The sequence below is a fragment of the Eptatretus burgeri genome, chromosome 8 (assembly GCF_056783735.1).
Source record: "Eptatretus burgeri isolate ZD-2024b chromosome 8, Ebu_testis_v1, whole genome shotgun sequence".
NCBI lineage: Eukaryota > Metazoa > Chordata > Myxini > Myxiniformes > Myxinidae > Eptatretus > Eptatretus burgeri.
This window is the reverse complement of record NC_140968.1, coordinates 45,856,803-45,878,085: the sequence shown is the minus strand read 5'-3', so window position 1 is coordinate 45,878,085 and position 21,283 is coordinate 45,856,803. Positions and strand designations below refer to the sequence as shown.

The window sequence follows — 21,283 nt, the reverse complement described above, 5'->3', positions numbered from 1 at the left end:
CCGAAAGTTGTATGGTGGTGGAGGGATTTGGCAGGAGGATAGCATGAGGGGAGGGGAAGGGGAGGCAGCCTGAGGGGAGGGAAGGGAAGACAGTGTGAGAAGAAGGGAAGGGAAGTCAGTGTGAGGGGAAGGGAAGGCAGTGTGAGGGGAAGGGAAGGCAGTGTGAGGGGAAGGGAAGGGAAGGCAGCGTGAGAGAAAAGGGATGGGAAAGCAACATGAGGGGAAAGCGATGGGAAGGCAGTGTGAGGGGAATGGAAGGCAGCATGAGAGAAAAGGGATGGGAAAGCAGCGTGAGAGGAAAGTGATGGGAAGGCAGTGTGAGGGGAAGGCAGCATGAGGGGAAGGGATGGGAAGGCAGCGTGAGGAGGGGAAGGCAGTGTGAGGGGAAGGGTGAGGAGGGGAAGGCAGTGTGAGGGGAAGGGGTGAGGAGGGGAAGGCAGTGTGAGGAGGGGGAAGGCAGCGTCGTGGGGGGGGAGCAGTGTGAGGGGAGGGCAAAGTAAGGCAGTGTGGCAGGAGGTCCGTCCGGACATAACCACCATCCAACACGTCCAAAGATAGATAGAGGGATTGATAGATAGATACATAGATATGGGAGAGAGAGAGAGAGAGAGAGAGAGAGAGAGAGAGAGAGAGAGAGAGAGAGAGAGAGAGAGAGAGAGAGAGAGAGAGAGAGAGAGAGAGAGAGAGAGAGAGAGAGAGGGAGAGGGAGAGGGAGAGGGAGAGGGAGAGAGAGAGAGAGAGAGAGAGGGAGAGGGAGAGGGAGAGAGATGGGAGGTGTGGGAGAGGGATGAGCAAGGATGGGCCAAAGAAAGAAAGGTGTAGGGGTTGCGGACTTAGCAGAGAGAACATGTTGTGCTTTTGGAACAGCACACACACACACACACACACACACACACACACACACACACACACACACACACACACACACACACACACACACACACACACACACACACACACACACGCACAATCGTCATGTGACAGGTGGAAAAAATTTGCTTCTTTAATTTGGAAAACACATTAATGCAGTAAACGGCTCAGAAATCAGGTGTTATCTCTATTATAAAGCAGGAGTGTCTGTCCATCAATCTGACCCTAAACTACTCCCTCAGTTTTGGGGCTAGCCCCACCAAACCTCTGTGGAAAGTTTTATGGTCCATCCTAAGGTGGGTGGGAGATTTCATAAATCTATACCAACAAATGTCAATGTGTGTCAGTGTGTGTATGTGTCTCGTTCATAACTCCAAAACCATGAAACCTACCAGTCTGAAACTTTGTGTGCGTACTATGGGAGCTCCAAGGAAGTGCATGAGTGAAAAATGGGTGTTTGGGTTAATTAAAACAACCCTTTGAATATTTGATGGCTTTTTCAGGCGCATCCTTGGACACCTCGCTATCTCAACGGGGTCGTAAGACACATGCATCTTCCATTACCTTGCTCTTCCTCGCTGGGGTCTTCATTCGCCATTTTGTTTGTCCTGCCCAACAATGCCACAGTTGGAACAAGCCGCAACGGTTTATCAACGATAAAACGCTCAAAATGTTTTTCTTCACTTCCCTCACTAACATCATCATCAGCCTCATTTACAATACCTACGAATCACTGTATCCATTGCTTTTGTAAGTGCTGTAGTTTTCCAATTAGGAGGTTTGAGTGATTTCATGCATTATATGATGCAATTTTCCATGATCTACTCTCGGGAACTGATTAAAGTATATCATCAAAATTTGAGTTGAAAGATTTGATCACACGAACTATATAACTCGAAATCTGGAGTGAAATCTGAAAATGTCTTTTTTAAAAAATGGGCAGTTTCCTGTTTTTGTGAGTACATTACATTAACAATCGGCTTGCTATCACTTGCCCAGCAGGCGTTCCTTATCAACCATTTAATTGGAGTTCTTAAGTCACATGCCAAGCACTATACATTACAACAGTTGATAGCGGTACAGTTCGTCTCTACGAGGTAGATCGAGGTACATATGGGTAGGTTTGGATCTGTAAGGGACTCTCTGCGGGTGTGTGTGCGTGCCTGGTTTACGAGAAACGTGGTGGCAAAGTTTCATCCCGTATCTTCTGATGTTGATGGGTGGTGGAGGTTTTAACTTTTAACTTCAGCGGTGTGTATGAAAAATCACGTTTTACTTTGTCCTCATGACTTTCCAAAGAATTGGTTATTTTATATGAATCGGGTATTCTTTATAAAAGTTAAAGTTTCTCTTTGTATTTTTCAAAGCAAAATATATTTGACAAGTGAGGTACAGCACGGGAAGGGTTGGACAGCCGCTGGACAGTCGGTTCGTGAAGGATTTGGGGAAAAAAAATGACGAAACAACAAATGCGGAATGCGCGAATGTCACAGGTGGAACCCCTCACATATTTTCATTCTCTATATTTTCATTCCAAACAGCATAATTCCAATGACAAATAAATACTGTACCGTTAATCTATCTATAATTCCAGCAATATCTGTGTGTCTGTCTGTCTTTGACCGCTGTTTCTCGACAACCACCGGTCCAATCTAATGGAAAGTTGCCAGGTATATTGCTGGGGACCTGAGGATGTGCCTTTTCAAGGTTTGATATTAATCGGACAAGTGGTTCCCAAGTTATGGTCATTTATTTACCAAACCAATGACAGGACACGGTGCTATGACATCACGATTGACGTCACAATTCTTCTTTTTTTATTTTTTTATTTTTTGCACGTAGGGCCACGCACATACGGGCACGCACTAGATTAACAAAATACAATATTACAAACACTTGTGAGGTTAACAAAGTATTTCAATGATGTCATGACGATTCTGCAAATGGCGAATCCGCGAATCTCACGGGTGGGAATCCCTTACATTATTTACTGAATCTCCTTTAAACGCAATCTCTCTATGTTTTCATTCCAAACAGCATCGATCCACTCACAGATTCATACTATACCATGCATGGCAAGTGACCAGGATTTTACGGGTTTATTGTGGAAGCACAGCTCACGCATATGTTAATGAAGGACTGATGACACGTTGGTTTGGCATATGTATAACAAAGTAATTCCATCATGGCTGCTTCCTTAATGGATGTATGTGACTCATTACCGGTATTCGGCGATTGTTACATGGTGGCAGCGGTGTTACTCAGAGATTGCTAACTCCGTCGAATTGTAGTTAAGTCTGCGGTAAACCGTTTTGGAGATAGTTCTGGGCCATGGCGAAGTTTAATCCCCCGGAAAACTTCAACTTCACAAAGCCTGCTGAGTGGCCTTGCTGGAAGCAGTGGTTCAATAGATACAATAAAGCCACGAGGCTGACCGGAGACACGAGGGAGGTCCAAGTGAGTACCCTTATTCATGCGATGGGTCCGGAGGCAGAAGACGTTGCGAGAACCTTTACTTGTACTCCTACTGTTGATGGTGACCGTCGTGCTGAAAACGACAATGACCTGCAGACGGTGGCGGGAAAAATTTGATGCCGATTTTGTTCCCAAGCGTAATGTGATTAATGAAAGGTCTGTTTTCAGGTCAATGACGCAACAAACCAATGAGTGTGGGGAAAAATTTGTGAGGCACCTGTACACGGTGTTGAGCACCAGTGTGACCACTCCTTGGCTTTTTTTCACAAGATCTTGGCTATTCGTTGTTCACCTTGGCGTTCGGGTTTTCTCTACGTTTTCTATTATCATCGCTTTTCCGAAACCTTGTGAATTCTTGGCTTTTTTTTCATTGGTTCACCTTGGCATTTATGAAAATGAGGAGTGGTCACACTGCTGAGCACTGTGGTTTCCATGACAAAAATGAGGAAATCTGGGATCGATTTGCGTTGAGACTTTCTGACAAGGAACTCACTCTGTACAACTCTGTACAACTGAGAGCAGATCTCAGTCCAGAAATGGCAATTGAGATGGCAAGAGAAAGAGAACTAACTCGTACATCAGATGGGTCTGAAAGAGGACCACTCGACCGCTGTGGAAGAGGTGAGCAGACAAAAGGAAAACTCATTCAAAATGTTTCAAAATCTCATTCATCACCAAACCATTTCTGCTGGTACTGATTGGAGAACCTGATTCAAAAAATTGTGTGAACCCCTGATTATAGAGACCACATGATGATAAATGGTGAGGAATGCGATAGGAAGATCTTGATAATAACTTTGAGAAATGTTCGTTCATTCACAAGCATCAAACCGCATCATGACCTGCCATTTCATTAATTTGGTTATTACTGTTTGAATTTGAAAATCAAAATATTCGAAAATACCGATAAATATCACAGTAAGAAGTCGAAGAGCCAATTGGAAAGCAAATAGGCCTACCAATTGATTTAGGGTGACGAGAGGAAGTGACGATGTGTACGGATGGTCAGTTGGCCAGTTGGGTGAAAAAAGGGTAAAAATGAAAGGAATTGGTCAGTTGGTTGAAGCTCATGACGTCACCCAGCCAATTTCGTCAGACGAGAGTGGTTCCTTGCATACCGGATAAAGGTCGCTCGAGATCTGTCAGTGTGTGTGTGTGAATCCATGAAGGTGGAATGGAAGCTAAACATTGCGTTCTTGAAATTGTTCTTACTTTCCATCCAATACGGGTTTTAACGACACTAAAACGGATCAAACCCGCAAGATACGGGTCACTTCCCAGGAAAGCAACACCAGGCTTGTGTCGGTCATGAGAAGGGCAGACCGGGCGCCACAATATGGCCTTCAGTTTGCAGTAGTTCAGCACATACTTGTCCTGCCTCAGCCTCACAGTAATGCCGAAGAGGAACGTATCTTCTCACGAGTTCGCAAGAACAACACTGGTTGCTGAAGGCCCTTGTCACATGAGGTCACCTGCTCTCCTCACAAGCAAAACCAACTCCTTCTGTGAAACCCCCAACCTTCCCACTCCCCGGGTCATCGGTTTGATCCTCCGAGAGATCTCATCAGAAAGGCCAAAAAAAGCCTGTGATGAATCCAATGCCGAGCGCAGTCACGTGAAGCGACCGGTCAGTAAGGTCGTGGCCATGTGAGTTTCATTGATCTCCGCTCGGTTGGTGTTTCACGATCGTTGAGATGAGTCCATACTGGGACTGTAATGGTCAGTGAACATTTGAGATGAGTCCTGAAAAGCTGCAAGACCACCTCGTTAAAATTAAAAATACAACTAAAAACCTGCTTTCGATTCCTACCAACCCGTTTTTCATCACCTCCAACTTGCCATGTTTGCTGTACCATTCATATAACAAAATACAATGTATCAAACACTTGTGGGGTAAACGAAGATGTGGACAACATTCACGTTCACCAATAAATCATAGGCCACATGGTCTGTCTGGCAGTATAGGTCACATGGTCTGGCAGTGGAGGACACATGGTCTGTCTGGTAGTATAAGTCACATGGTCTGTATGGCAGTAGAGGTCACATGGTCTGTCTGGCAGTAGAGGTCACGTGGTCTGTCTGGTAGTATAGGTCACATGGTCTGGCAGCAGAGGACACATGGTCTGTCTGGTAGTATAGGTCACATGGTCTGGTAGTATAGGTCACATGGTCTGGCAGCAGAGGTCACATGGTCTGTCTGGTAGTATAGGTCACATGGTCTGTCTGGCAGTAGAGGTCACATGGTCTGTCTGGCAGTATAGGTCACATGGTCTGTCTGGTAGTATAGGTCACATGGTCTGTCTGGCAGTATAGGTCACATGGTCTGTCTGGCAGTATAGGTCACATGGTTTGGCAGTGGAGGACACATGGTCTGTCTGGTAGTATAGGTCACATGGTCTGTCTGGCAGTAGAGGTCACATGGTCTGTCTGGCAGTAGAGGTCACATGGTCTGTCTGGTAGTATAGGTCACATGGTCTGGCAGCAGAGGACACATGGTCTGTCTGGTAGTATAGGTCACATGGTCTGGTAGTATAGGTCACATGGTCTGGCAGCAGAGGTCACATGGTCTGTCTGGTAGTATAGGTCACATGGTCTGTCTGGCAGTAGAGGTCACATGGTCTGTCTGGCAGTATAGGTCACATGGTCTGGCAGCAGAGGACACATGGTCTGTCTGGCAGTATAGGTCACATGGTCTGGCAGTAGAGGTCACATGGTCTGTCTGGCAGTATAGGTCACATGGTCTGGCAGCAGAGGACACATGGTCTGTCTGGCAGTATAGGTCACATGGTCTGGCAGCAGAGGACACATGGTCTGTCTGGTAGTATAGGTCACATGGTCTGGTAGTATAGGTCACATGGTCTGGCAGCAGAGGTCACATGGTCTGTCTGGTAGTATAGGTCACATGGTCTGTCCGGCAGTAGAGGTCACATGGTCTGTCTGGCAGTATAGGTCACATGGTCTGTCTGGTAGTATAGGTCACATGGTCTGTCTGGCAGTAGAGGTCACATGGTCTGTCTGGCAGTATAGGTCACATGGTCTGGCAGCAGAGGACACATGGTCTGTCTGGCAGTATAGGTCACATGGTCTGGCAGCAGAGGACACATGGTCTGTCTGGTAGTATAGGTCACATGGTCTGGTAGTATAGGTCACATGGTCTAGCAGCAGAGGACACATGGTCTGTCTGGCAGTATAGGTCACATGGTCTGGCAGCAGAGGACACATGGTCTGTCTGGTAGTATAGGTCACATGGTCTGGTAGTATAGGTCACATGGTCTGGCAGCAGAGGTCACATGGTCTGTCTGGTAGTATAGGTCACATGGTCTGTCCGGCAGTAGAGGTCACATGGTCTGTCTGGCAGTATAGGTCACATGGTCTGTCTGGTAGTATAGGTCACATGGTCTGTCTGGCAGTAGAGGTCACATGGTCTGTCTGGCAGTATAGGTCACATGGTCTGGCATCAGAGGACACATGGTCTGTCTGGCAGTATAGGTCACATGGTCTGGCAGCAGAGGACACATGGTCTGTCTGGTAGTATAGGTCACATGGTCTGGTAGTATAGGTCACATGGTCTAGCAGCAGAGGTCACATGGTCTGTCTGGTAGTATAGGTCACATGGTCTGGCAGCAGAGGTCACATGGTCTGTCTGGTAGTATAGGTCACATGGTCTGGCGACATTTGTTACATAGTCTGGCAACTTTGATTTTTATTTTATTTTAAATAAACCATTAAAAATCTTCTTCTCCAGAACGGCTGAACAGGTCAAGTGGAAACTTCACACGAATGTTCCCCAAGCGCAGGTGATTCCATGTGTCGCAAAGTGTCGCAAAGTATTCGCCGTGCTCTTTATAGAAAGAGCGTGTCGGACACACAGGGGAAATGTTTTTAGAATAAAATTATAATAAATCATCCAATTAGTGTTTTCTTTTTCAAGGGAATCAAGAAAAAAAAAACGACCGACTTTCCCACATAATACGTATTATCTCTTTCCCGAAATGAGCGCGAAACGCACTTGAAGCGGGATTCCCCGTGTGTCCCCACGTTGAAGTGATCCTGTTTGCGGGGTCGCGCTGCCCCCTGGTGACCGGTCGGTAAAATAACGGGACCCGTCGGGTGGAACCACCACGGGGCACCGTGACAAGACGATGTCTCCGTGTCCCCAAAATGGACTTCTCTCGCGAGGTTACCTCAGGAAAATATGTCGATGTAAAATATTCCATCGACACATAATTCTCCACTGTTCGGACGAAGCAAAGAACGGACTGTGTCGGTGACGGGCGCAAAGCTCGAGCGCGACCACCACCGGGTACAGTGCGGCCACGCCCTCTCATGAATATGTTAATTAGGTGGTTCGACCCGCGTTTCACGCGCTCGAGCTTCGTTCGAGGAAGCTCCTCGTACTTCTGTTGTGTAACCCGCACGGGAGGAGTTACTATCGCCACACATCGTGGCGCAGTTTGTTTCGCTTCACAGTGCAACGTCCCTTTTTCCCACACGTTGAGTTTGTATGTTTTTTTTTACGAGTACAGTCGTAATAAATAAACGAAAGCGCGTGGAACGAGCGTGCGAACTGGCGTCGGGCCGTCTGGTTTCGGGAAACGGCGCCACGAGGGTCCTGCGTGGATCTCCTTGGATCGAGGTGAGCATCCGCGAAGTGAATTCGGCCGGGCTTGTTCGCAACTCGCAAGTCTCGTGTCACCAACAATAATAACTCCGAAATGTGTTCTAATGGAGTCTCGATAAAGGTGCACGTGGGGGGAGAGAGAGAGAGAGAGAGAGAGAGAGAAAACAAATAAATAAATAAATAAATAAATAAGTGTTGAGGGGGGTCGCCACGTGGTTGTGAAGGAAAACACCTTCACACATGGGATCAACAAATTTGCCAAGGGTCTCATCTGGCTTTGCCTGCGATCGGTGATCGATTGCTCCTGCCTGTCCATGTGCTCGCCACGTGGGATTGTTCAGCGATTGACTTCCACTCCTCCACGACTGATTAACGTGTTGTTCGTTCACTCATCATTTACACATCGGTCAGTTTGCACAAACCAAACGAGTTAACAATTCTGGGCAGAAGTTTGTGTCTCGGAACTGATTTTGGTGTTTTTTTTTTGTTTTGTTTGTTTTTATTTCGCTTCGAGCGCCATGTGGACCTGCGAGCCTATTGTTCTTGTTGATTCTTCTTATTATTACGATCAGAACACGCCCCCCCTTCCCCCACGCGGTGGGTCGAGTTTGCGCATCACGTGATGAAAAAGTGTACATTGTTTTGCAAGGAGACTCTATACATGTTTGTTTGTTGTGCGATTAAAAGATTATATCGATGGTCTAATCTAAAGGATACCTTCCAATCTCGGAGTCGAAAGGGTCTAATCTTTCAAGCATGGAAAAACGAAAGGGTCTGAAAAGGTCCGATAGTCCAGCAGCGTAGTCTGATATTTCAGATCAATTGTTCAAATTTGCATAAAAGCACCAAAATTGGTACACATGTAGAATAATGTATTCTGAACAATTCTAGATATGGAGCCACCCGAGATTTTGCCTTGGTCAGCCAAAGCAGCCAAAGCTGACCAAGGCAAAATCTCGGGTGGCTCCATATCTAGAATTGTTCAGAATACATTATTCTACGTGTACCAATTTTGGTGCTTTTATGCAAATTTGAACAATTGGTTTGCTATGCTGCAGTACTACGATTACAATGAAGCTCAACGGTCCAAGCTTTCTAATCCACCTGAAGGTTGTAAGGGGTCTATATGGTGTTAAGGTCTGAGAGGTCATAATGACTTTTGGGGTATAAAAGGGGTCTAAAGGGGGTATAAGAGGGGTCTAAAGGGGATATAAAAGGTATTCCAGGGTATAAAAAGTCTGGTGCTGGCTGAAGATCTTAAGGTCCTGAGTTGAAGCCCTGTCTTTCCGTTGAAATAACACCAGGTGGGTTGATGGAGCCTGACATCCTTCTGAGGTTGGCAAAATGAGTACCAGCTTACTGGGGTGATGAGTCATTCGAGTATCCTGTGTCGGAGTGGCAACCCGTCCAGGTCTACACTTCTTAGCCAAATGAAACAGCCTCGGCAGCCTTATGTGCTTTTATGGCGTGAAATTAATGGTATTATTATTATTATCATTATTATGGTCTTGAGGATCTTGGTACCTGATGTGTGTTTGGGGGTCCTAAGGGGTCTTAAAGGGTCTGAGGTTTCCTAGGTATTTTAAGGGATGTTCAAGGTCTTAAAGGGTCTTAGGTGTTTGGGGGAGTGGGGGGTCTTTGGGGTCTGAAAGGGTCTTAAATTATTTTGGTGGTCTTAAGGGTCCTTTGGGGGTCTTAAAAGGTCTGAGGGGTCACGGCAGTCCAAAGGGTCAAAAGGTTTAAAACGTACATTCCGATACCACATGATTAATAGACGTACATGTACTCATCGTGCAACTGATGTTAAAACGGTACGTAATTAATGGACGTATAGTCATCGACGGGCGGCTTCACTGACTTATTTTTTGTCTTTTTTTTAAACGATCTTATTCTCTACTACTACAAATGGACGAGGTCTCTGTGTCTGTTGTGTTGTTGTGGAGTTCTATTGGAGCTTTCTGATATGGAATGTGATTCACCAAAACGATCGTCATGATCTATTGAGTTGATTGGCTAATTAACTACAAAGAATCCAGAAGAATTCCCATGTTTTAAACACACACTTGAGTGTATAGCGTGGGGTCTTCGGTCCATGTTTTAAGTGCATAGAGCAGCTTAATAGGTCCTTAAATGCCATGGCATTCTAATTGCAACATAAAAAGAGCAATCGGAGATTGCAGACCCTCGCCAGGACTTGTTTCTCTGAATGCAACTTTAACACAGGAACTGGAAATTCGTTTGTTGTCTTCCACTGGATGAAATTGGCTGCAAGTTTCAGAAGTAAATCCTTTCTACGTCGAGGTAATATGTTCCAAATTTCAGCAACATCTATTTCGGCATTCTTGAGTATTTTAACGAAAACCCTCAAGAATCTCGCTTCCGTCTGTCCGTCCGTCCAAAATGTGTTGGTGCTCATATATCAAAAGCTATATGTTGAAACAAGCTGAAACTTGGAATATACATCGGCAATACGTCTAATTGATGCCTTTCGAAACAAATTCCACCTAATTGCCATAGTTTTTGATTTTTGCTATTTCTTGCTCATATTCAATTACTAGTAAAGGTGCCCTTCTTGGACGGGCGTCACTGGCAACATATGGTAAAAGACAGATAGCATGAATGTATTTTAAACAATATATTATATCATTTTTATCCATTGATTATCATTCAGGTTTTCCCCTTCGACTGTCCCGCAGTAGCTCCACTTCGATGACATTTCCACGTTGTTTAGTGACTACACAATGAGTACCATTCGGGAGTTCCGGAGGATCCATAGAGCGCATTAAAATTACAGGGCACCCAACTTTAAAGTGATCCAAAAGACCGGATCAGTTTCGTCTACATATTCATATCTTGTAGATTTTAGCTGATTCTGAAACTGTTAACAGCATGTCGATCGGATGGTTCTGTGATTTTCTTCGGTAGTAAACAGAAGTACGACTTAAGCCTGTACGCCACTATGCGGAGACCTGAGGACCTAATATTTCACAACTAACTAAAAACTCACAAAATTTGAAGATATTTTAAATAAACAATTTATTATAATATCAATTGTTCTTTACAGCTATAGTTATTCTCCTTGGATCTGCGCATCCATCCACGATCTATGTTCTAATGAACTGCAGTAGGAATAATAAAAACAGCACCGTGCGGGATGTAGGTAATCTCTCCAAAGATCTCTGAAAGCCTTAAAATGCATCACAATCGGTTTGATTGTGAACAGATATACGGACGGACGGACATCGAGACTGGTTTTATTTGATCATCATGAAGGTACCGCTTGATATTACGCATTGAAATAGAGATATGAATACTCAAGTGAGTTTTTTATATGTCTATGATTGATAGCTTATTGACAGCTCAATAACATGAGCAATTTACTATGGCGTATAGTGATTAATAATAACATACTCTACAAAAGGTTTTACGAACTCATCTTAGTGGTCCTCTAAAAAATGGGAAACATTTTTATTTCTTTTTTGTGCAATAATTCCTCCCATTTTGCAAATGGAAAACATGAACTGTTTAACTACCATAATCATCAAAACGAATTTTGAGGGGCCTCTTAAGGAAGACAATAATATCATGTATATTAATATTTTGGCACGCCCCTTTTTTTGTTCCACCATCAGATTTTCCACCATCAGATTACTATATAGGTCAAAGCTTGTTTCATTTCATGCAGTAACAAAAATCTGATGGTGGAACAAAAAAAGGGGCGTGCCAAAATATTAATATAGATAATAATAAGATTTAACTACCATAATCATCAAAACGAATTTTGAGGGGCCTCTTAAGGAATACAATAATATCATTACTATATATGTCAAAGCTTGTTTCATTTCATGCAGTAACAAAAATCTGATGGTGGAACAAAGAAAGGGGCATGCCGAAATATTAATATAGATCCATGCATCATCCACAAATGAGAAACATCGTGCAATTCTGTTTTGTTTCCGCCAGAGGGCAGCACAATCTATCATTTATGGATATGCATCAACTAAGTCGTCTACAATTGCACATACTCATTATCCTGCACTCTCAAAGCGAAAAGTCTCCATCGGTAGCATACGTATGTACGTCGTACGTGTCTGCATTTTGTTAAGATCAAAAACTGTTCAGCGGAGGAAATTGAAACTTTACCACATGTTACATGACCATGTGATATTGCGGTCATTATTTTGAGGTCAATATAGGCCAAAGGTCAACCAATAGAGTCCAATTTTCTAAAATCTTCAATTTTAATCCGATTGACAAATTTCAACAGGATTTTCATATCAGGTCACTGAATTCCACCACCAACTATTTTAAGGTCAGCATCAGCCGAACTTCTGAAGTCCTCAATTTTCATCCGATTGACTTGAAATTTGAAGAACATTTGTACATTTTGTCATTGAATTCAACTACCAATTATTTTTTTAGGTCAACATAGGCCAAATTTCTAAAAATTGTCAATTTTCATCCGATTCACTTGAAATTTGAACATCATTTTCAAATCACCTCACTGAATTCAACCACCAATTCTTTTTGAGGTTAACGTCGGACAAATTTCTGGAGTCCTCGATTTTCATCCGATTCACTTGAAATTTGAACAGTATTTGCATATCAGGTCACTAAATTCAACCACCAATTATTTTTGAGGTCAACATATACTGAAATTCTAAAGTTGTCAATTTTCATCCGATTCACTTGAAACTTGAAGAGGATTTGCACATTTGGTCATTGAATTCAACTCCCAATTATTGTTAAGGTCAATATTGGCCGAATTTCTAAAATTGTCAATTTTCATCCGATTGACTTGGAATTTGAAGAGGATTATTGGGGAAAATTCCCCTTTATATGGTATGTGCCATGTGGTAAACTATAGAAAAGAAGGGACATGAAATTGCTTGTGGAAAATGCCAGACAATAGAAAATAAGGCACAATCAAAAAATCTTGTGTACATGCTGTGCTACTCTTGTGTTCTTAGGAGGAACCAAGTCATGCTCAAGAAAAGTTCATATTAAAGGGGTACATTTATTTGTTTGTTTGTTTGTTTATTTATTTATTTATATATGTATATATATATATATATATATATATATATATATATATATATATATATATATATATTATGTTTTTTTAAGAAATAGGTTAACACCCGTCAGTACGTATACTTTTTTCTGTGCCTTGAAAACTGAAACACATAACACAAGAAAGACACCCGGTACAGTGCATACCTCTGCCACGTAATGCCTGAACCACAAGAACATAACGGGCCCAATACAGTTTTGAAATATCATGCTATATATTGTTTTTGGCCCTATCTCTCAATGGTGAAGAATCACTGCAAATGTCAGGGTCCGACAGTGTATAATCAAAATCTGTCTTTGGAGGGAGCATGTGGACTAATTAAGTGTTGAAATCTGAAAATTAAAAGAAATTGACGATTCTTGTTTACTGAATGCAAACAAGGCTGTGATCCCTCCTCCTCCATATTTACAAATTGCCAAATCGTTAAACTTAATTTTTTCTACTGTTTTGCGAATTCTATTGAGTGAAGAAAAGATTAAGGAATGTGCCGAAAGTGTAAGTTTATTGAGTGAAACAAAAATAACTAGAACTGCCACTTAAATAACTAGAACTGCCACTTTATAACTGCTGGCAGTGATGACCAGGTACCAAGACTTCCGGCTTTGATACAACATGGGATTGGTGAGTTACAGACTGAGTACGACGACGAAGTGTTCAATCTATTTATTACAGCGCGTGCGCTGTATACAATTGCACCGAGTTTGAAATGTCCCCGGCATCGTCTACCACGTCTCCGGTGGGTCCGGTGTCCCCCCCCCCCCACGTGCCTCAAGACAGCCAATGACGGCCATCCGGTAGATGCAGTGCGTAACCTCGACGGAAATGGCGAGAATTGATGGAAATACCCGAGCATTTCAATGGAAATTTGTGATACTAATGTGTTATATATGTGAAAACCATTTAATTTATTGCTTGACGGAAAAAAAAACGAAGAAACGCTCCCCTCATGTACGAACGAACAAACAAAAGACGTCATTTCCGTCCACCATGGCATTTCGCGCCAAACGCAGAAAGCTAAGTTCTTATGCCATCATTCTCTTTAATATTAGCCATAAACAAGTGTTTCATCATGCATTAGTAGTTGAAATTTACTTACAATCATTCTTTTGCGGCCTCCTACCACACTGTATCGAACGATTTCATTCCTTCTGTTATAAATATAAAGGTGCTTATCACAATAATAACAAGATTTTTACATTTCAAATATTAAGTACGCTTTTTAATTGTTTTTCAACTGAAAAAGCATAAATTGCATATTTTAACATTAGTGTACTCATTTGATTCACCACACGCGCTGTATTGAAGGATTTCACTTGTTATGTTTGCAGTTGACTCTTTTTCTTGGAGACATCGGTATCAATTAATTTGGTGTTTAAATTACCTGAACACGAAGTAATAAATGTGCGGGAAATGTCACCATGGGTGGACAGGGTAAACCGGAACTCCCCTGAGTAATACGAAGCCCCCCCCCACCCCCACGTCTCTCTACTATGCGGGATTGATGAGTTATGGACCGAGTAACATGCCGCATTCAATATTTTTATTATGTATGCAGTTAGCCCTTTTTCCTGAATACATAGTTGGTATCAATTGAAATGGTGTTTATATAAACTGAACACAAAGTTAAAAATGTTGACACCATGGGTGCAGAGGGTAAAGCAGGATTCCCCTGAGTCTAATGAGGCCCTACACGTTTCTCCACATGGTGTGATTCACAAGTTATGGACTGAGGAACAGGCCGTGCTCCATCTATTTATCATGTACACAACCGTTTTTCCTGGGGCTATCATTGGCATCAAATGATTTGCTACTCCTGTACCCTCAAACACATACAGTCGCAGCCAAGTCAGCTTTGTGCTGAAAAAAAAAATTCTAAAAGTTCTCAGATTCAAATAATTATGGCTACCAGACCTTGTGGCCGATCAGGTTGAAATTTGAAACGTACATTCCCCATGTCTACTAGATCATCACTGAAGTTTGAAGTTGACCGATGAAGTGGTTCCAGAGAAATAATTATTTAATATTTCACTTCAATCCAATATGGCTGCCAAACCATGTGGCCAATTGGGTTCATATTTAAAACGTACATTCCCCATGTCTGCTCGATCATAATTGTGAAGCTGCATATTGATTTATGCAGCGGTTCCAGAGTAAACATTTAATATTTTTATTAAATCCAATATGGCTGCCAAACCATGTGACCTAAAAAAAAAAATTTTGTTTTTTGTATAAACAACCGAGGCTCGTATGAGAGCTAACACACAGAACGTGAGACAAGGGGTGGGAGAGGGAAGGCAAAAACGCTGTGGAAGGGAGAGGGATGGGGCAGGCTACACGATAAACAAGATAGACACAACAGGAACTTTTCAGGTCCTCACATGACAGGGACTTTCAGGAAGGAAAGCAGCGAATTTTAAGGAGGTGGGTTTGGGGTGGATTAGCGGGGGTAGAAAAGATCGTGGTTTTGGATGGGGGAAGATAAGAGATGGTGGTGAACAGCTGTTTTGAAGACCTGGAGGGAAGAGTGGGATTGAAGAGAATGTGTGAGTTTATTCCAAAGGTGGGAAAAGAGGAATCAAAGAATGAAACTGAGCAGTGATTCTTGATGTTGGTAGTTTTACCAGAAGGGGGTTGCAGGCAGACCTTGAGCACCCTGCAGAAATATATGGGGTGGACATATATCAGACAAATGTGGTTTTCCCAGGAAAGATCGTTATTCCTGAACAAACTTTTGTATCCCCTCATCTTAGAGAATGTGTGTGAAGTTTCTCTTTGATCTGACCAGCCGTTCTGGAGAAGAAGATTTTTGTGGGTTTTAGGGTAAATTCAATGTGGCCACCAAACCATGTTGACCTATCAATTATGAGTTAACAAATTTTAACAAGCATGTCATGGGGGACATGTGTGTAATGTTTTTCACTTCAATCTGTCCAACTATTCTAGAGAAGATTAAAAATTAAAAAAAATTAAAAACAATATTGCTGCCGAACCACGTGACCTATGATGTCATAATTTTTTCTTCTTCTGTGAGTTGCGAAGATGATACTTAAGAAATTTCAAAATTTTCAAATGCAGTGTTCTACATGTCCAATTTTCACCGGGATACCACTTCACTGATGACATCATGAAAAAAAATCAAACTTCTTCCCCATGGAGAGTTCTTGCCATGTGCCAAATTTCATTTTTTTTCCATTTTGCAGTTTTGGAGATGCAGAGGCCCAAAGTTTTTCGGTTTTTCAAAGATGGCGTCCGTACCACGTGACCTCTGACATAATTATCAATTAAATATTATACGAAAAAAGATACATACTATGGTGAAAATTTTGTGTTGATTGGACTGGCGGTTGCTGAGAAAATGAATTTATTTTTAAGCGAAACAACCTGAAAATTGCTGGCGGAATAAGAACCAGAGTTGGTGTCAAAGCCACCCAATGCTCGCCTGTTTATACATTTATCGTTTTTAAAAGACTTGTCTAATAATTAATATTTTTAATAAAGCATTGCAGTGAAGTCTGATCCAAATAATTTTAAAGCAATATATGTATTTGTATATTGTAATCACTAACAAGAGGGCAAGTGAGCACAATATACGCCCGAACAAGAAGGTGTATACAGAATTGTGCTACAACATGGAAAACAGCATCCTGGTTGCTATGGCAACCACTTTAGATAACGAACGTATGTCGCGACACACCGTCTCCACAGTCTGTACCTATGTACCAAATATGAAACGTGAAAGTTGAAAACTTTGGGAGTTAGAGTGCGGACAGGAACGGACGGACAGACGGACAGACGGACAGACGGACAGACAGACAGACAGACAGACGGACGGACGGGCGACCGCTATCACATAATACACCCCGATATATATATATATATATATATATATATATATATATATATATATATATATATATATATATATATATATATATATATATATATATATATATATATATATATATATATATATATATATATCGGGCATATAAAAAATAGTGGTAGATAAAAACATTAGAAAGGAAAAAATAACTTGCACCAAAAACTTTAACATTTTCACGCTGACGCTGACGCTCACGCCGGGGGTATCGCTATAGCTCTCTGTTCTTCGAACAGGCGAGCTAAAAATGACATATAAACAGAAGAAAAACAACAGGTTACCCAACCTGTAAGGCTTGGGACCCTAGTAATAATAAACAGAAATCAAACAATGGGTTACCCAGCCTGTAAGGCTTGGTACCCGAAAAAGAACTGCCACTTTTAGTGCAGTCAAACTGTCGGATGACCTCCCACAAATTGCAACAAAAGCAAACTCAACAGATTTTGATTCCTGCATATGTCCTCAGTGACAGAAAAAAAGTCCTAAGGGATCCTCCGGGGGGAATTCCTGAAATCATGGAAATCCAATATGACCGCCACCCGGCTTCGGGGAAAATGAGAAAATTGTAAAGATTGATATTTTAAAATGTAAATATCTGTTTTTCTGCATTCTAATTGTTTCTAATTATGGTCAGTATATTGATATACAAGAATAATTATAAAAAAAGTGAAATGTATTGAGGGTAAAATAAAAAATTATAGCTTTTTTGTCCAAAAATGTCAATTTTTTGTCCTGAAAAAAAAAATTTACCTGATACTGATTTTGGCACCTGGACAAAAAAAAGAAACGTTGAAGACACAAGATGAAATCAAGTCTATGGCAATACAATATAATTATGTAAATCATTGAAACATGACAAAATTCACAATTCCACTCGGGGCAATCACATCTGCCTGACGAAGGTTTCGAAATGAAAATAAAAATTCTCATTAAACTCAGAAACGACATCCATTATAAACTTACAATACATGTTGAGAAAAATCAAGCGTATTAAAGTTAGAACTCGACAATGTCGTCATCATCCTCATCATTGTCACATGGAGTGTCTGTGCAGCCAGAGCCCCTGCAGTTTCCACAAGCTGGAGTGCACTCAATGTTGTGCTTCTTGCATGTGCATCTCATGGTGCTACATTCAGCCTGGTAGTTGCACCTAATGACGCGTTACATCTTTTCAGGAGCTGGAGCTATTGATGTCTGAAGTGGCACAAAACCCTCGTCACACTTCTGCCAACCCCAGTCTGTCGGAAGAAGTTCATCTGCACATCCCTTCCATTCTTGGACTTGCAGATACATGCGCAGGCTGTGATACTTTGCTCCTTCTGATGTTGGTAGTAACGTCTGTGGTTGCACGTGGGAGGAGCTCCAAGCTACCTTGTCCCAGTACCGCTGATACCGGAGGGTGCCCAGGGTGTCAGTTGACTTTCTGTTGTGGATTATGACAAATGTTTTTTCTCCTGCATCTGCCACATCACATACAGAAGCTGGATATGTATCAAAAACCTTGGCCTGCTCACGGAATGTGTTGTTTGCTTTGAACTTTTTGAGGGAAGCTCCCTTTCCAATCCCATGAAGACGAGATGTCGTGCCGCACCTAAGAACTGCATGTAGAATCAGTATGTGCTTACATATGTCTGTACCAATCATTTTCTTTGTAGCCTTGATGTTCCAGATGCGAGGCTTCTTTGTGTTCTTCTTTGGCTTGGGACAAAATAAGAGGTCATGGGATTCTAAGCTTGCATGGTAGCATAGGAGGATGAGGAGGTCTGTCATCACCAACTAACACAGTGTTGGTGACAATAGCAGACTGTACGGCCTTCAGTACAATCAGGAGATCAGCATCCCCTGAGGCATGGTGTGTCTCACAGTTCTTCTTCTGAAGCTCTTCACTCAACATAAAAATGAATCACTGTTTATTCTGCCGATTGGCATTGTGAGGCTACAAGAAACTGTTCCTTCTTCATTGTGAGATGCATGTCAGCTGTAAACGTCACAGTAGTGCCAGCATTCCCTTTAGACTGTCTCTGGTGTGTCATGTCCTTCGTGTTGGTACTCTCATAACCATCAAACACGACTATGGCATCTCCGTACTTCTTCGTTACATATATAATCAGTGTACTGGTGGCATATGTCTCTATATGTAGATCCACGAGACCATGGAATGCGTTGAACAAGTGCCCCGCCATCAAAAACATACTGTTGCCCATCATTGGGGATATTGGCTGGGACATCGGATCCAAGAAGATCCCAGATGGCATCAGCAAAGACTGGCTTGTGTGCTTCTCGGGGCTGAAGAGAGGAATCAAAGAGGGCTGGTGGATAGCTGCACAGTACATATTTGAAGGCTGACTCCAGTTCTTCTGCTGTCTGTGCAACAGTGATCAGTCTCTGGAAGAGGAGTTGTGGGTCAACCTGGACTTGCTCTCCATCAATCTTGGCAGATGACTTCATGCTGAGGGTGACAACTTTGTCTTTCCTCTTAAATGTGTACTCAGCAGGTGTTTTCCCATCCATAGATTTCAATATTTTGCCTCCTACAGCATGTGCTGTATCGACGTTGACGGTGGGGTGTGCATGAACTCCTGTGGCAATGTTCCTCAGACGTGGATCACCACTGAACGGATTCCGTTCCTGTAAATACTGAAGAGCTGATAGCGTGTCCTTCCAGTCACGAGATTGTCTTGCCTTGGTCATGTCCTTCTTCTGCTCTCCAGTGTTGTCGTTCACACCTGTGAGCTCCTGCATTGCCTGGTTTATTTCTGCACAGGCAGGCATTGATAGTAGCCATACCAGCTGTTGTTGCTCTGTCATTCCTCGCCCTCGTGTGAGCCCTCCACTGGTCTTAAAACTTCTCATCAGAACTTGTTCGATGATCAGGTCAGATGAAAGACCTGCCCACATGCGATCACTTCGTCGAACCACATGGAACCCCTCATCAAAACGTTGTTGGACATTGGGATGTTGAATTTTGAGGTTGGACATCTGCTGCAGATACACCCTCGCAGATTTGGCATACAGGTTGTGGCCCGAGGCTGCCAGGTAAGGCAGCATTTCCTGGATGGCCTGTAGATGTAGTGCCCAGTTCCCAGTGCGCTCTGCCCGGATGTATTTGGGTAGAATGTCTAGCATGTCCATATACTGAACCCAGAGCATTGACGTTCTAGAAGATATCTTTGCAGACTCTGCATGCTTCTGAAGGTGGTCTTTAATTCGTTTCAAGACGTCAGACTTGCATACTTCTTCCACAGACTGTGGTTGGCAGAAGTGTGACGAGGGTTTTGTACCACTTCAGACATCAATAGCTCCAGCTCCTGAAAAGATGTAACGTGTCATTAGGTGCAACTGCCAGGCTGAATGTAGCACCATGAGATGCACATGCAAGAAGCACAACATTGAGTGCACTCCAGCTTGTGGAAACTGCAGGGGCTCTGGCTGCACAAACACTCCATGTGACAATGATGAGGATGATGACGACATTGTCGAGTTCTAACTTTAATACTCTTGATTTTTCTCAACATGTATAGTAAGTTTATAATGGATGTAGTTTCTGAGTTTAATGCGAATTTTCATTTTCATTTCGAAACCTTCGTCAGGCAGATGTGATTGCCCCGAGTGGAATTATGAATTTTGTCATGTTTCAATGATTTACATAATTATATTGTATTGCCATAGACTTGATTTCATCTTGTGTCTTCAAAGTTTCTTATTTTTTGGGGCCCAGGAGCCAAAATCAGTATCAGGTAAATATTTTTTTTTTGGGACAAAAAATTGACATTTTTGGACAAAAAAGCTATAATTTTTTTATTTTACCCTCAATATATTTTACTTTTTTATAATTAATCTTGTATATCAATATACTGACCATAACTAGAAACAATTAGAATGCAGAAAAACATACATTTACATCTTAAAATATCAATCTTTACAATTTTCTCGTTTTCCCCGAAGCCGGGTGGCAGCCATATTGGATTTCCATGATTTCAGGACTTTCCCCCCCGGACCATCCCTTAGGACTTTTTTTCTGTCACTGAGGACATATCTAGGAATCAAAATCTGTTGTTTGCTTTTGTTGCAATTTGTGAGAGGTTGACCAAATATTTCTGCTAAAATGCCTGTACTATTTATAACTGCTGGCAGTGATGACCGGGTACCAAGACGTCCGGCCTTGATACAACATGGGATTGACGAGTTACCAACTGGTAACACGAAGTGTTCAATCTGTTTATTACGTCTGCAGTTAGTTCTCTTTCCTGGGGATATCATCGGTATCAATTGAATTGATGTATAAATTACCTGAACACAAATTGATAAATGTTGGCGCAATGGGTCCACACGGTAAACTGGCACTCCCCCGAGTCTAACGGGG

At 42.4% G+C, this 21,283-nt stretch overlaps 1 protein-coding gene across 14 annotated transcripts in view; it reads left to right on the top strand.

Annotated features, from left to right (window-relative positions):
• The first annotated feature begins 7,688 nt into the window (after positions 1–7,688).
• The window catches only part of LOC147021659 (uncharacterized), a 91,178-nt gene continuing 77,583 nt past the window's right edge, over positions 7,689–21,283 (top strand). For 10 of the 14 annotated variants that reach the window (XM_085891860.1, XM_085891863.1, XM_085891852.1 and 7 more), the window contains exon 1: positions 7,689–7,981. The gene's annotated coding sequence lies outside the window, so the exon portion shown is untranslated. Of the gene's footprint in view, positions 7,982–8,351; positions 8,373–21,283 lie in introns of those variants that run through there. The other 4 variants (XM_085891861.1, XM_085891862.1, XM_085891857.1 and 1 more) reach the window with 2 other exon arrangements.